Here is a 9251-nt window from a genome sequence, read left to right on the forward strand (position 1 = left end):
TGAAAGTCTAAATTTGCGACACCTTTTTACAATATTGAATGTGTAAAGTATTTGGGCCTATGTTTCTTTTGCTAACCACTATGGTGATTTCCTCCAAAAATTAATATTTACATTATGTAAAACGTCGGAGATCTTCGAAATAATGGATTTTTTAAGAAGGCTTTCTAAATGAAACAAAAGCGGTTTGGGTTATCAATGAAATTATATACTCTTGTGAAAGTACATTCGATGGCATTAGGTATGGAACTCCATCACGGGAACGCTTGCAGAAGTCCACACGCTGAAGCCAATTTTCGACAGTTTCGAGCATAAATCGGCCGAAGCTTCTGCAACTTCACGTTCGATATTCGTATGAAGTTCATTAATCGTTGCTGGCTTGTAGCCCCACGGGTAATAGTCTTAAATAGTCGTCAAATCGCACGACCGAGGCGGCCAATTGACTGGTCCATTTTGTGAGATAACACGTTCACGTTCGCTGTGTGGCTTATGGCGCCGTCCTGTTGGAACCACATTTTGTCCAAGTCCATATCTTCTAATTCGGGCCAAAAATATTCGGTTATCGCTGAGCGGTAGCAATTCCCATTCACAGTAACGTCCTGACCTTGATCATCACGGAAGAAGTACGGCCCAATGACGCCACCGGCTCATAAACCACACCAAACCGTGATTTTTTCGGGATACAATGGTTACTCACGGATTGGTGCCTGACCTATGACGCATATTTTGCTTATTGGCGAAGCCGTTCCGCCAAAAATGAGCCTCCTCGCTGAAGATGATTTTGCGATGAAACTTTTTTCAAGGTGTTGCTCAGCCCAATTCGCAAACATATGACGATTCTGGTGATGAAGCGGCTTCGGTTCTTGCGTTGATTTGATCTTGTAATGATGTAGGCCAAGATTTTTTTGCAAAATTCACCACAACGACGTCACAGAGATGCTCAGCGCTTGAGAACGACGTGTGAGAGACTGATTTGGGTCTTCCTCAATTGATGCGCTAGCGGCAGAAATATTCTCGACACTACGGGCACTTCTGTGACTCACTGGTACGGGAACCTTTTGTACCATGGCTGTGGATTCAAATTTTTCCACTAGACGCTCAAATGTTGATCAGACAGGACGATTATGGACGACCATAAATTGGATGTAGCGCTTTTAAAGTTGAGGCCACTGACTTCACATTTCGTTGGTAAGTTTTTTTTTCTGTACGTTGGTAGTACTGTTAGTGACATCTATGAGGGCTGTCTGATAAATAACCGACCTCAACGTGAAGCTAGCGGCACATCTGAAGAAAAAGTTTATACTTCAAATTGTGTATATTATAATAGCTACTCGCCAATTTTCAGAAATTTATCTTGCGCAATTATCTGTTGACAGTCGTTTTTGTGAGTCTATTTCGGTGATTTCCCCAAAATGGAAAAAATTGAATATCGAGCTGTAATTAAACTTTTATTTTTGAAAGGCAATACGCCTTCACAAATCAAAGATGAGTTGGACTCTGTGTATGGTGACTCTGCACCATCGCTTACCACCGTAAAATTTTGAGAAGCTGAATTTAGTCGTGGTCGCAGGTCGCTAAAGTTCATCAATTGGTACTAGACGGCCGCCGGATTAAAGTTAGGGAAATAGCTGAGATTATGAAGATGTCAAAAAAACGTGTTTGTCACATATTAAACCAAGATTTAAGCATGAGAAAGCTGTCCGCGCGTTGGGTGCCGTGTTTGCTTACGCTAGACCACAAACGTGCGCGCATGAACATTTCCAGCGCTCTGTTGGCTCAGTTTAGAGGCAATAAGATCGAGTTTTGGAGAAGTGTGTGGAGTTACTATGTAGAAAAATAAAAAAAAATTTTTGAAAAAGTCGCGTGCATCATGGTTAGGTCGGTTATTTATCAGACAGCCCTCGTATGCTAAATTTCACTTCAAAATATTTATTAGTATTTGAGATACGCGTCGTTTTGTGAGGTTATGAGAGTGAATTCTTTGATTTTTACTATTTATTGAGGATATAAAAGCTGAATCGAAGAAGGCTTTGATTGCCATCACGAAGAAGAATTTTTCCAAGTGCTATGATGACTGGACGTTGGCATAAGTGTATTGCAGCGGAGGAGATTACTTTGAAGGAGATGAAATGGACAAAATTCACCTTTCAATTTGATCACAGTAATGTGATGATGAAGTGGCAAACCTTATTGAGGAGAAATGTCAAAAGAGCGGTCTACTTTTGTAGCGTCGTTTTGAAAAAAACGTTTAGCAAACGCTTAGCGTGATGAGCTGATGTAGTCATCTCGGAGTGTCAGTATATACTCGAACTAGTCCCTCAGTTTTTGAGAAATTAAGATAAAGATTTTGTATACCCTTCTAATCTAAGAGAAATACGACTGTGAAGAGTATTATAGCTGCGGTGAAGCCAAATATAAATCCAATACACCACACATACAGTTTCACATTTCAATTGCTTTCAACACGAATAACATGCATACAAATAGCTTTTTTAAATATTTGCCATAGACATCATAAAAATACGGCAACATTGCCAAACTATGCTTGTTATCAATTCAATCAATTCGATCAATTATTTAGCCAAAATATTCTCCCCATATGAAACACACGTAAATTATCCTACTGTCAAATAAGCGAAGAAATCTCAAGTTGCATAAGCAGTGAGCTAAGTTGGGAAATCAAAAATTTGAAAATCAAAAAATCGCTCGTTACGACCTGATTACTGCCGAGCTTACCAACATTATTAACACGGCTTTTTATCTTAAATACGTGCCAACTTATTGGAAAATTGCTGAAATTATCATGATTCCAAAGCCAGGGAAACCAGGATATGATGTATCTTCTTACAGACCCATATCACTTCTACCGATAATATCGAAGCTTTTGGTGAAAATAAAACGTATCAATAAAATCATTGAACGAAAAACCATCATTCCAGCGCATCAGTTTGGGTTTCGAGCCAACCATTCTACGATTGATCAAATCCACAGGATTACACACATTATTGAAAAGCCTTCTGTTCTGCCATGTTTTTGGAACGTTGCAAAAGCGTTCGATAAAGTTTGTCACAAAGGACTGCTTTCGAAACTGAAACTGAACCGAATCAGATTATCAGATCGCTACAAACAAGGAGACAAATATTCTATTCTTAGGGAAATAAAAGCAGGAGTTCCACAAGGTAGTGTGTTGGGCCCTCTTCTTTATATACTATTCACGCACGACCTGCCAATAGACTGCAATTATACAACAGCCACATTTGCAGATGATACCGCGTTGCTTGCTGTTGGTAGAAGTGAACACGAGTCCACTACTAATCTCCAAAAAGCTGCAAATAAAGTCGTACAATGGGCGAATAAATGGCAGATAAAACTGAATGAAGCTAAGTCTGTACACATTGTTTTCAAATACAACAAGATACAGCACTTTAATTCCGCTAAATACTTAGGAATGACGCTTGACACTAAGCTACGGTGGAAAGTTCACGTAAAACAAACGTAAGGAGCTGGACATGCGACTCAAAAATTACAATTGGTTAATCGGTAACAAATCAGTGTTATCCATCGAAAATAAGTTACTTATCTATAAGCAAATACTCCGACCGATATGGAGCTATGGTGCACAACTCTGCGGATGTACTAACGCAAACAATAAGAAAGTCATCCAACAATTTCAAAACAAAGTACTAAGACTAATTGTCAAAGCGCCTTGGTATTGTAGATGTGCTGATATAGAGCGTGATCTAGGCGTAAACTCGGTTAACGCAGAAATATTAAAAAATGCAACAGCACATACTGTAAGATTGCTACAACTTCTAGTGATGGACCACCAAGACGACTCAAACGCCTCAAACTCAGCGATCTTTCAAATTAGCCAATACTCTCATAGTAGTTTTGTGATTTTGTAATTATATTTTTAAGTCCTATTCAGGTTGCTTGTTAGTGCTTTCTTTTATTTGAACTAGTTGCAATGTGTAAACAAAATAAAAAAAAAAATCAATCAATTGAAATAAAACAATAAACAGCGGAAACAAAAGACCAAAAATTAGTAACTAATAAAAATATAAAAAATTAAAAAAAAATAAAAAAAAAAAAAAAAAAAAAATTAAAAAAAAAATTAAAAAACCAAAAACCAAAATACTCAAAAATCGAAAATTATTCGTTAATGTTCACACAAAATACAAATTGCTGCCGCACGTAACGCAGTGAGACACGGGAAAATTCACACGTACATGTGGCGACTTATCGACGCATCATGAGAAAGTGTACACGCTGCGCCGCACACTCACCGACCGCAAGCACCACATTTGTATGCATGTGTGTGTGTGAGCGTGCAATAAGTGATGGCTCGGCTCAAGTGCCGGAATTGAGATGCCAAAATTGCATTTCGACGGCATTCGATTTCTGAGCCGTGTCCAATCCATCGACGCGTTTCGCTTTTCATTTGGTCGCACTTTGACCGCGCCGATTCATCATGGTGACGCCGTTGCTGATTAAGTTGATGATGATGATTATTCACACATAATCGTGCTGTAAAGTTTTTCATTTTCAAGTGCCGCCGCCGCTTACCACTTATTTATTATGTTATGACTTATGGCATTTCGCTTGAAGTGTGGGTTTGTGTGTGTGTGTGTCTGTGTTGTGACTTCCTTTGTTACTTTGTTGCATTTTGTGGTTGGCGTATTATTATTGTTAAGTTGTTGTAGTTGGAAATGTTTTATTTTTGGCAAGTTGCACCGTTGTTTTTGTTGTTTTCTACAGTATTTTGAAAATGACTAAAGCTAAAGCTTAAGTGATGCATCGGCAACAAAACCGGAAAAATATTGAAAAAATTAATTCGCTGATGGCTGAGGTTATTGGGTTGAAATATAGTAGACTGGAAAGGATATTTTGAAAGTTGAACTCATTTGAAAGAATATATTTAAATTCGGGATCAATATGACCAGAAAACCTAATTTCGGTGTCGAAGTGGCATTTTGAGGAGATATTGAACTGAAATTTGAAACTTTCCTTACGGAGATGTTGTCACAGGACTAAATCAGGCTAGATTGGTAATGCCACAAGGAAAAAAGATCTAGGAAGAGATAAAGTTAACTCATTATTTTCCCAGCAGAAAAGAATTGACAAAATGTGCAGTTATCGCAAGATAGAGAAAAGAGGCGGAACTCTGGATTTTTCGTTCATAAGAATCATAATATTGCACCAACACGAAATCTGTCGCGTCCGAAAACGCTGTCCTCTTTAGTTTGCTGTTTGAAGAAATAGATTTGAGAGGAGCTCCTTATGTCTAGAACACCACAAATACAGGAGATACAACAAGATCACTTTGGTTAGTGTGGCTTCTATTTTTGGGAGTGAGAAAATTGTGTACTATGCTAGGATACATCGGACACTCTTCTCTAAGATTTCATCTATACAAAGTTGATAATGTAGAAACACCAGATGACATGATATGATTGATGATGTGAAGCTGTAAAACTTTATCTCTACAAATACCGAACATTTTACCAGATGAGATGAAAGGATTTTTAACGGTTCCCAAGATTCTAAACTAAAAAGTTTGGGGTGCTAAACATCCCACAAGCTACACTGTGGAACATTTTTGGGATTATTGTCTGGGGGTGAGAAATTCCAAGTCAGGGTGATGGTACTAGGTCAGTATAGTAAAATCCTTAAAGGGTTTGGCGTTCGTATGTGTCAGTTTTTTTAGGACCTTTTAAATTTTTTCCTTATCTCCTTTTATTTCGATATGTACTATGTTATTGATTTGACCCCAACCTCTATTGCACCTCAGCTATTTCGATATATAAACTTTTTCTCCAGATCAGAGCGGACCGGCTTTTCTATCCATTGTTTTGTGGATACCAGTCGATACCTTTCGTTGTGATTATGCCTGAATCACGTCTCAGAACATAATCGAGCCAACGCTATTTTCTTTAGAGAAAATCGGAATTTCATAAGTCCATGACAGAGACAGTTACGGGCCAGATAATGTTGCAAAGGCATCGGTTTGTGAAAATGTGAATTCTTTTGGATGTCAGAAGCACCGAAATTCCATGTTTCGCAGACGTATAAAAGTATCGACTTAACATTGGAGTTGCATAATTTTATAATTGTACACAGCGTAATAATCGAAGAGCTGCATATCGCATTGAGAGCGCCGAACTTTTGCTGCGCTTCTATATACGATTAGTGAAATCTATCTTTGTTTGCAAATACAATACTGTCCCAGTAACGAGGACTCACTTAGAAACACTTAATTGTAATAACACATGGCCCAATCTGATATCGATTTTCATCTACTCTCTTGAAAGTGGAGAACCATCGACAGCGACTAAATAGAACAAATAGATGACAATTTTGTACATTGGACTTATTATTGGTTCTGAGTGTATCATATTCTTTAGAACTTGCACCCATATACTATTTCCTGTTCCCACATTTCAATATCACGTTCGCTGGAGAGAAGTTCAGCGACACTGTAGAGACAATCGCTAAAACGATTCTGTATTTTAAAGCTAAAGAAAAACAGTACTCCAAATGTGTCAAAACTTTGAATGATCACTATAATTGGTCGATCGCCCTGTATGGTAACGGTATTGAATAAAAATACTAACTATTGTTAAAAAAAGGAATATTTTTTTCTTTGAAATGTTACGAGCTTCTCAGTCTATTTATTATACAATGGGTGAGCTAAGTAGAGGTACTTTTTTCAACAGCCTTTTTTTGACAGATCGAGCGCGTGTGGTGTTAAGCTGTCATGTTATTTTTGTTCAGTATTGTGTGGTATTTCATCATGGAAAGATTTACGCCAGAACAATGTTTACAAATCGTTCAACTGTATTACGATCTTTTGGTCAACATAATCGGCCCAATGAGCATACTATTCGCAAATTCATCACCCATCTTGAGACCCGGCATTCATTATTGGATAATATTCGACCGAATAGACAACGTCCAGCACGCAGTGAAAACACTATAGCAGCCGTCACTGAGAGTGTACACGAAGAACGTAGAGTGTCGATTCGGTGACGTTCGCAGCAACTCGGACGGACGTATGGAACGACTTGGCGCATTTTACGTCGAGATCATAAATTGGAAGCGTACCAAATACAGCTTATGCAAGAATTGAAGCCGCAAGACCTTCCTAAGCGCCATCGCTTTGCTCTATGGGATTTTAAAAAGTTCCAAGAAGATCCGACGTTTTCGAGCCAAATTTTGTTCAGCGACAACAAACACAATTGCCGCATTTGGGAGGAAGACCATCCTAAAGCGATTCAACAGCTGCCATTTCACCCAGAAAAAACAACGATTTGATGTGTTTTTTGGGCCGGTGAAATCATAGCTCCATATTTCTTCAAAATTGATGCCGGTGAGAACGTAACCGTTAGCGGCGACCGTTACTGCGCCATGATAACCGACTATCTGATACCTGAAATTGAAGCTCGTGATCTCGGCGACATTTGGTTTCGACAAGACGGCGCCACTTCCCACACATCGCAACAATCAATGGATTTATTGAGACAACACTTCGGTGAGCAACTATCTGGTCATGTGTTGGGGCGGTCGAAAGGTCACCAAGATCGTGTTTTTTCTTTAAAAAAAAAGTAGGAAACCTCGAAATAGTCACACTCTATTTCTTTAATGAAGTTCTTACCCAGATAGTAATAAGAAATTTTTTTTTTATTTCATAAGCTGTTTTAATTGAGTATATTAATATAGAATTTACCTTTCAAAACCATATTTTTAGCCACTTACGCTGATGATACAGCTATAATTGCATCCAAAACTACTGCGGTGGAAGTAACTGAAGTTATTCAAAATGAAATAATAGAAATTGAGCGATGGCTTAAGAAATGGAAAATAAAGGTTAATGCTGAGAAATCGAAACACGTCACATTTGCTCTGAGAAGAGAAGTGTCCGCCTGTATTTTTGAATAATACACAAATTCGACATAGTGATTCCGCAAATTATCTCGGACTCGATATAAATCGAAGAGTAACTTGGGAAAGCCACATTAAAAGCTTGAGAAAGAAGCTCAATATTAAAACAAAAAAAAAAATGAATTGGCTTCTTGGGCGAAAATCACAGCTTAGTTTGGAGAACAAAGTTCGACTTTATAAGGCTATCTTGAAGCCTATGTGGACCTATGGTATCCAGTTATGGGGTACTGCAAGCCAATCAAATATTGAAATCCTTCAACGATATCAGTCCATCACTCTTAGACTTATTGTTGACGCCCCTTGGTTTGTGGCTAATGATCAAATACACAAAGATTTAAATATTAAATATGTTAAAGAAGAAATAAAAGTATGAGTAAAATGTTCATGAAAATGTTCTGGCAATAACTCTACTGGATAATAGCGATTCAACTCGAAGGCTTAAAAGGAATCACGTTTTAGATTTACCTTTTAGAGATTAAGCTTTGTAAATATTGTAAATAAATTTTTAATTTCAAGTTCAACTATTTATGTTATAATATTATTTTTGAACTAATTTACTTATTGTCTTATTGATAGATTGTAAATAAATAAATGCAAACAAAACAAAAAAAATATTTTTAGTAAAATTAAAAAAAAAAAAATTTACACAAAATATTTAAAAAAAAAACTGCATGTCCGAAAGCCACTTAGTAACCATTTAGACTATAATGGCACAAAATACAGGTCATAAAAAGAATTAGCGAACTCTAAAATCCATAATCATTAAATCTAAGCCAATTCACCACTTTGTGCACATATTCACCGTTAAGGCATAAAAGTGAAATTTGCACAGCGATTTGCATAGACATCTGCAACTTAACGTATGGTCAATAATGCCAAAAATTACTACCGATTTGATGATTAAGTCCAAACAAAGAGAAGCAAATAAGCAGAGCTCAAGGATGCCGGCAAAAGAGAATAAGCGAATATTTGCTCTTTCAATGCGTTGATTGGTTGTTGGTAGCTGCTATTATTGGAAGCTTACTTCATAATTTGCAAGACAAACAGAAAATCGTTTTGCTATCTGAACATGCCATTTAATTGCGTGGCTTTTGTGTTTTGTTTTGTCTATTTTTTTTGCTTACAAATTATCATTTGTGTTTGCCAAATTATCATTTGCAAAGCTAGAGATTTTTGCGTAGCCACTTATCTGCATGTGTGTGAGTGTGTTGGTTTATTTGTATGTGCTGGCGAATGCACATTGTTTTGGCAAAACCACAGGCTCGTGAAAGCGAAAGCCGAAAACTCGTAAACTTTGATTGAATGCAGTCGAT

The sequence above is a fragment of the Bactrocera neohumeralis genome, chromosome 4, assembly GCF_024586455.1.
Source record: "Bactrocera neohumeralis isolate Rockhampton chromosome 4, APGP_CSIRO_Bneo_wtdbg2-racon-allhic-juicebox.fasta_v2, whole genome shotgun sequence".
NCBI lineage: Eukaryota > Metazoa > Arthropoda > Insecta > Diptera > Tephritidae > Bactrocera > Bactrocera neohumeralis.